We start from the raw sequence: 7372 nt of genomic DNA, 5'->3' as shown, positions 1-7372 counted from the left end.
TATATATATATATATATATATATATATATATATATATATACTTTATTCACCCAAAAGAAGAGAAAAGTAAAAACAGAAGAGAAAATAGTAGCTAGGACAAATAAGAACACCAAATGATATCTGACTTTTATCACTAAGCAGATGACTTAGTCATTTTAGAGTCTTTATTACTGGGTGAATCAGTCTTTCATTTCAATTTATATGTAAACACTATTACAATTTATTAACAATAATTATCAACTGGCAACTAATACTGCTATGAGATTTTCTTACTCATCCCCCCAATGTTTTTTAGAATAAAAAATATATAAATGGCACTATGAAGGACCCCAAGGCCCCAGGCCCAACATTAGGAAAACTAACCCCTGTGCCCTGAAGCTGCAAGATGTTCCCTTACCCAACCCCCATGTCAAAACCCCACCAGCTGCACGTAGCACTTCAAGTCTCGCACAATGTTACCACAAGATGTTCCATATAGATAACCCCGGAAGGGCCAAACTTGAGCAAACAGGGTAAAAACAGGAACTAAAAGGACAGGATGCAATTTTATGGTTTTTCTGAGAACTAAAGTGGGAAAACAAGTTTACCCCCCTAGGTGACTCAATTGCTGAATTCAGAGGGACCAATAGGAAGGCTGTTGCTGTGCTAAGCTAAGACCTAACCCACCTGTTCCCTATAAAAGATCTATACCCCAAAGCCCGGTGTGCCAGTTCACCGAAGCTCCGGCTGAGGTTTTGCTGTGCACCCGCAGGCGCCTGTGTGAGAATAAACGCCTCCTGCTTTTTGCAGCCAGTGTCTCGTGTGGTTCATTCCGGGTTTGGGATCTGTGGATATTTCAACTATATCATATTTGAAAAAACAATCACACTATTTGCCCTTTTATATCTATGCACAAACCCACTAAATGCAAACAGATGTCCTCTTACATAACACATTCTTACCTCTATTTTCTGTTTCTTAATGTATCTATATTTCCCATAAGTTTAGTTATAGTTTTTTATCCTATTATCCATTCCCATAAATTAAAGGGATCTAACGAATAAATAGTAAAGTACTCCACATGGTAAAATATGTTGTTAAGGTAAATATGCAATGATACTTGTGACATTTATCATGGACAATATAATGTGTGAGTAGACTGTAATCACTTTGACAGTATCCATTCTCTGTCATATATCAAATTAGAAAAAAATATTATTAAGGACTCAACTATGGCTTTAAATAATTGTAATTTCTGTCTTTTTCTCAAGCATCTGCTATCTGTATACCAGAAAACACAGTGGTATATACTTAATAGACATAAAAGTAATCTGAGTTACTTGAAGTTGAAACCTATGAACAGATGTACTTGATGTCTTTATACGGATAATCAATGCTTTTTCACAGTGGATTTCTTTTAGAAGTGGAATTGAAGCTACTTCAAAAATTATCGATACTTAAGTTTTCATAGGAATTCTATTACAAAATAAGAGCCAGATAGGTTTGGATTTGAACATATAAAAACCTCATTAAAATGTTCTTCTCCTTCAGGAGCCATCAACAAATCTAAGTCCAATATTGCCTCAAACAATAACATAAATGCTGGCTTATTGATTTCTCTTCTGTCTCAAAACATCATCTATCAATGTGTAAAATATCTCACCCGAAAGACTCATTTTTATGCCTAAAGTACTGGAAATCTTGACATGCAATCATAATTGAAGAAAAATACTATCTCTTTTTCCTCTCTTTACTAAGCCATTTAATTTCTATAATTTGTGTAAACTAAATGTGTCTAATGATTTATTTTTTTCACTTCTATTGAACTTACAAAGAAGAAATAAAATAAACACTGAACACATCTTTAGAGTTGGGAACATTGACATTTCTACAATTTGTCAAGGTTAAAAGAAATTTATAGATCTTTTTTACAGTTGTTATTGAACCATGACAGAGTTATCTCATCACAACCATTTTAAATCACCAAATAAGGGTGTATGTGTTCCTCTTCACTTCTTGCCCATCTCAGTAAAGATATGAAGAACCTATTCAGATCTCTCCATATCTTGTGAAATTGTATTACAAAAAATTTCTACATAGATTTTCACATACACAGATTTAATCTTTGTCTTAGTGATTACATATATACAGCTGCTACAAATATGAAGTCTATAATAAATGTAAAAACAAGTGTAAGAAAACCGTTTCTGCCAAATTCTCAAACCCTGATGTTTTTTGATTCTTAACTAATGCTTAGAAAATAAACATGTCATGCCTTCACAAACAAATACAACTATTCCTGACATTTTATTTCCTCCTTGTGTGTAATATAACAGAAAGCTGACTGTGATGTACTGAAGGTCCATCCTCACAAATTTGTAGGTTAAAACTCTAATCTCCAATGGTGGTGACAGTATTTAGAAATGAATTCTTTGAGAGATGGTTAAGTCATGAGGTTGCAGCATTTATAGTGGAATTACAAACCTTATAAGAATAAGCATAAGAAAGTATGTCCTTACCCCTATCTACAACAAGTGAGGATCTAAGATAACTCAGTGAAGAAATCAGAAGTATGGTTCCCACTGGAAGCCAAACATGATGGCACTCTGATCTTGGAATCCCTGTTCTGTTAGCCCAAGAAAGGCTTGCCTGAAGCTACTCACTGTGCTTTGTATATTGCCCATTTTTAACAAGTTTATTTTCCCCAAAGACTTTATTTTATACATATTGTCACATAGACCTCTTCTTCCTACCTGACCTATAAATATTTTGAACATTTACTAAAACAAGTTTCCTTTCTACTGAAATATTGGCTAAAGTACAAGCAAATAGTCACTACCCTAAGCAGTGGGATAATTATAATTTGGGAATATTTCATTAATTCTCTTACTTCCAATTTAAAATATATTTTCCCTAAAAAAGCTTACTTAATATAAACATTATGTTATATTGTTTTGTGATTCTATTTTATCTCCTTTTTTGGCTTATTGTCCATAAATCCTTATTGTGATATTTTAAAAATTGTCCTTGGGAACAAAATGTGAAATAGGGACTTACTACTCTCAATCTTCCAGCAATATAATACTGCTTCAAATACAGTATAAAATCTTAACAATATTATATATTTCTTTCTTCCCACCTTACCTTTGTGCTATTTTATTATATTAATATATTTTATTATATTATTTTAATGTATATTTTTAGTTTTCTTTCTACATATGCTTTAAAGTTTAAAATATTTTACATCATTTTGTTTTATATAACTAGAAATCTTTAAAAGTATTTAAATAATAAGAAAATTATTTATGTCTACCAATTTAACCATTTCTGTTGTTATACATTCCTTTGTGTAACCCTGAATTCACACCAGTTATTAGTTTCTTTTTGCCTGAAAGACTTATGCTAAGAGAAGCTAGCCAATCCTTAAAAAACAAATGCCAAATGTCTTCTTTGATATAAAGAGAGCAACTAAGATCAGAACAGGGAAGAAGAGCATGAGGAAAAGATTAACATTAAACAGAGACGAGTGGGGGGAGAGAAAGGGAGAGAGAAGGGAAACTATGGAAATGGAAGGAGACCCTCATTGTTACACAAAATTACATATAAGAGTTTGTGAGGGGAAAGGGGAAAAAAAACAAGGGAGAGAATTAAACAACAGCAGATGGGGTAGAGAGGGAAGATGAGAGGGAAGGGGAGGGGGGATAGTAGGGGATAGGAAAGGTAGCAGAATACAACAGTCACTAATATGGCATTATATAAAAATGTGGATGTGTAACCGATGTGATTCTGCAATCTGTATACAGGGTAAAAATGGGAGTTCATAACTCACTTGAATCAAATGTATGAAATATGATATGTCATGAGATTTGTAATGTTTTGAACAACCAATTAAAAAAATAAAAAAAATAAGATAAACAAAAAAAAAATATATTATAGGTCTACTGGGGATGAATTCTTTCAACTCCAATGTGTCTGCAAAAATGCTTTTATTTTATTCCAGCTTGATTTTATAGTAGTATTGTCTTCTCCAGTTTTCTGTTGTATTAAAATACAAATAACAAAATTTACCATATTAACTATAAAGTTCATTGTTTAAATACTTTCATAGTGATGCTTAAGTATCAAAACCATTTATATCCAGAACTATGTTCAGCTTGTAAAAATAAATCATGAATCCATTAAAAAATATCTCATTTTCCCTTTCCCCATCCACTGACTATGAACATTCTACATTTGTCTTTTTGCTATTCAAACATGACATACATGTATATATTTACATGTAGACATGAATATAAATGTAGACAATATTTGTCTTTTTCTATCTGATTAATTTCACTTATCATTAATGTCCTTGAAATTCACTCATATTGTTGAACATATAAAAATTCCCTTCCTTTTAAGGCCAAATAATATTCTATTGCATGTACATATTGCCTTTTGCTTATCCATTCATCAAAATGTGTCACTCATATTTTAAGCTATTAAGAGTAATACTGCTAATAAAATGGGTATACAAACATTTCTTCAAGACTTTTCATTCAGTTAGGGGGAGTATATATTCAGAAATTTGGTCTTCTATTTTCGTTTTTTTGAGGGAACATCATACTTTTTTTCACAATGGCTATACCATTTTTCAGTCACCACAATAGTGCACAAGGACTCCAATTTCTTCACATTTTTACTAATATATAGTTGGGGTTTTTTTGTTTGTTTGTTTTATCAGTCCCATTGTAATGCATGACTAGTAGTATTTCTGAATTCTCATTTGCATTTTTATACTGATCAGTGTTTTTGAGCATGTTTTTGTGAACTTATTAGCCATTCACATATTTTCTTTAAAGAAATGCCTATCTAATTCTTTAGTCCATTTTTCATTTGCTGTTTCTATTTTAAATATTGAGTTTTATAACTTCTTCACATATTCTTGATATTAATTTCTTATGAGAAACATGATTTGAATGTTTTCTCTATTATATAGTTTGGCTTTCTACTCTATTCATAATGCCTTATATACTTGTATTTCATGAAGTCCAATTTGTTTATTTTTTCCCTTTTGTCTGTGATTTTGGTGCTATTACCAAGAAATTAATAACAAAATTATTATCATAAAGTATTATTTTAAAATTTATAATATTTTACTTTTTATAATTTGGTCTGATTCATTTTGAGTAAATTTTTGTATATGATATCTGGTAAAGTTCTAAATTCACTCCTTTTTTACATGAATATCATTTTTCAAGCACAATTATTTAAAATGTCTGCCACTTCCCCATTGAAATCTCCTGTCATTATCATCAAAAAGCTGTTCACTATACATGTCACACTTTATTTCTGGCTTATATTCTATTTTATAAGTCTAAATTTCTATCTTCATTTCAGTACCACACTGTTTTGTTACTGTAGCTGTGTAGTATGTTTTGAAATTAAGATGTGTGAGTCCACTGGGCTGTAAAAGTATGGCAGCTTCTGTGGCAGCAGTGGTGTTATCTCTGTCTATGGAAACAGTCCTGGCCCTGAAACTGCAGAAATAGCAGCAGCAAAGGTGGCAACCTAGGCAATCAAGGCTGTATGTAGCCTTCGTGGTTGCAGCTGCAGCTGGGACTGAATTGGAAGCCAGGACTGTCAAGGCCCCTTTGTCTACTAAGCTGCAGTCATTCAGTGGTGTGTTGGCCATACACAAGCTCAAATGGCTCATTTCAGCTAAGATGCTGAATTGGTTATAGGAGAAGCTGCTGGCAGAGTTCCTGCCTTCATTTGGCCTAGTTTATTAGATATGTTGTTGTTGTTGTTTTGTTTTTTGATCCTTAAGAAGTTAGAATGCTGTCTCCAGAGTGAACTAGAGAGGAAAAAGAAGGCTTTCGAAATTGGACATGGGAGGGATTCTAGATAGCACAGCTCAAGGCATTTTAGTACTTGGAGTTGGAAGGGAATGTTGCCATGATCCAAGATAAAATTACACAAGAAGATATCGAAGGTATTCTACAGAAAACTACTAGGACAAAAATGCAAATACTAACCCCCCCAAAAAAAAATTTCTCTCTCATTCCTTCCTTTCTGCTCCTCTTATCTTACAAGCTATTTTGCATTAAAGAAAGATGGACAGAGAGTTTCAACTTTAATGAAGAGAGGTGAAGTAGATGCAAAAACCTGACAGGCCAGTAACTGTATACAGTATCTCCGTTCAAAAGTTCTAGCCACCATTTTTCACATTAGATGTTGAATGTAGAAGAATTTTTTTAAAAATCAAAACTTGGTTAGTGACATTGTCAAAGGACACTCTTCCATTCTCATTGTACTAGAGCTGATGAGAACCAAAATGATCCATTTACTCTGGAAGAACATGTCCTTCCTCAGGACAAATGGAAAATTGATGACAATACACAATCTCTCAAGCATAGCTCATCTCTTCTCCCAGCAGATTTGGCACTTAAAAAATCAAAACCTGAGGAGTTTAATGAACAGGTTCTGAGCTGTGACTATATGACTATAAATGACACAAAGGAAGGAGATGTTAGGAAGACATTTTGAAATTTACTTGAGAATAACATCATTTTCTGGATGACATTGAATCCTGTGTATAGATGCAGAATGACAAGTTACATGCAAGACAACTAACTTTTCCTTGTTTTATCATTTTGCATGAAGGAAAATGATAATCATTTAGTTTTTATAGCATATAATTTATTTATTATACATTAACAGTGGACTTGCACTTGTTCAGTTTTTTTCTGTACTTTTAAGATATGTTTATGCTATGAATTTGATTTCTTTAGTCTTTACATGTGAAAAAGCTGAAATAATCTTCTAAGCAAAGAATGAACTAAATGTCTAAGTAGCATAAATAAATGTTATTTTGATTTTATTTAGACTTCCAGTTAGCTCCATTGTTTCAAAATTCTTCGATTCTTTTTGAATGACCATTATTGAATGCTTTCTTGACTTTGGAGAGTTTACTGTTATCAAAAATACTTCATTAAAAAGACTGTACTCACCTAGTATTTTATGTGTTTAGATCTTAGAAATGAATAGTTTTATAATAAATATTTGTAAATAAACCAATTATTGCTGCTACCAATAACAGTATATAAATAAAAGATTAATATTGAATTAATTTCTCTTCTGTTAGAGCTGAAGTCAGCTCATCCAAATTTTGTGTAACTACATGCTCTTTTCTTGCTTTTTTGTTCTAATTTGTTATGTATGACAGTAGAATGCATTACAACTCATATTACACATATAGGACACAATTTTCATTTCTCTGGTTGTATACAAAATAGAGTCACACCATTTGTGTTTTCATACATGTACTTAAGATAATGGTGTCCATCTCATTCCACCGTCTTTCCAACCCCCATGACCCTGACCTTCCACTTTCTCCCTTTTGCTCTATCTA

General features: G+C 32.3%; 1 pseudogene; it reads left to right on the top strand.

Annotated features, from left to right (window-relative positions):
• The first annotated feature begins 1060 nt into the window (after window positions 1-1060).
• Window positions 1061-6507, top strand: LOC124076723 (pseudouridylate synthase TRUB1-like; annotated as a pseudogene).
• The last annotated feature ends 865 nt before the right edge of the window (window positions 6508-7372 follow it).

Source organism: Marmota monax, unplaced genomic scaffold (assembly GCF_021218885.2).
Source record: "Marmota monax isolate L192 unplaced genomic scaffold, Marmota_monax_Labrador192_F-V1.1 WCK01_AAM20220418_F8-fsc00050, whole genome shotgun sequence".
Classification (NCBI taxonomy): Eukaryota; Metazoa; Chordata; class Mammalia; order Rodentia; family Sciuridae; genus Marmota; species Marmota monax.
Note: the sequence above shows the minus strand (reverse complement) of the source record. Positions and strands in the feature narration are given on the sequence as shown.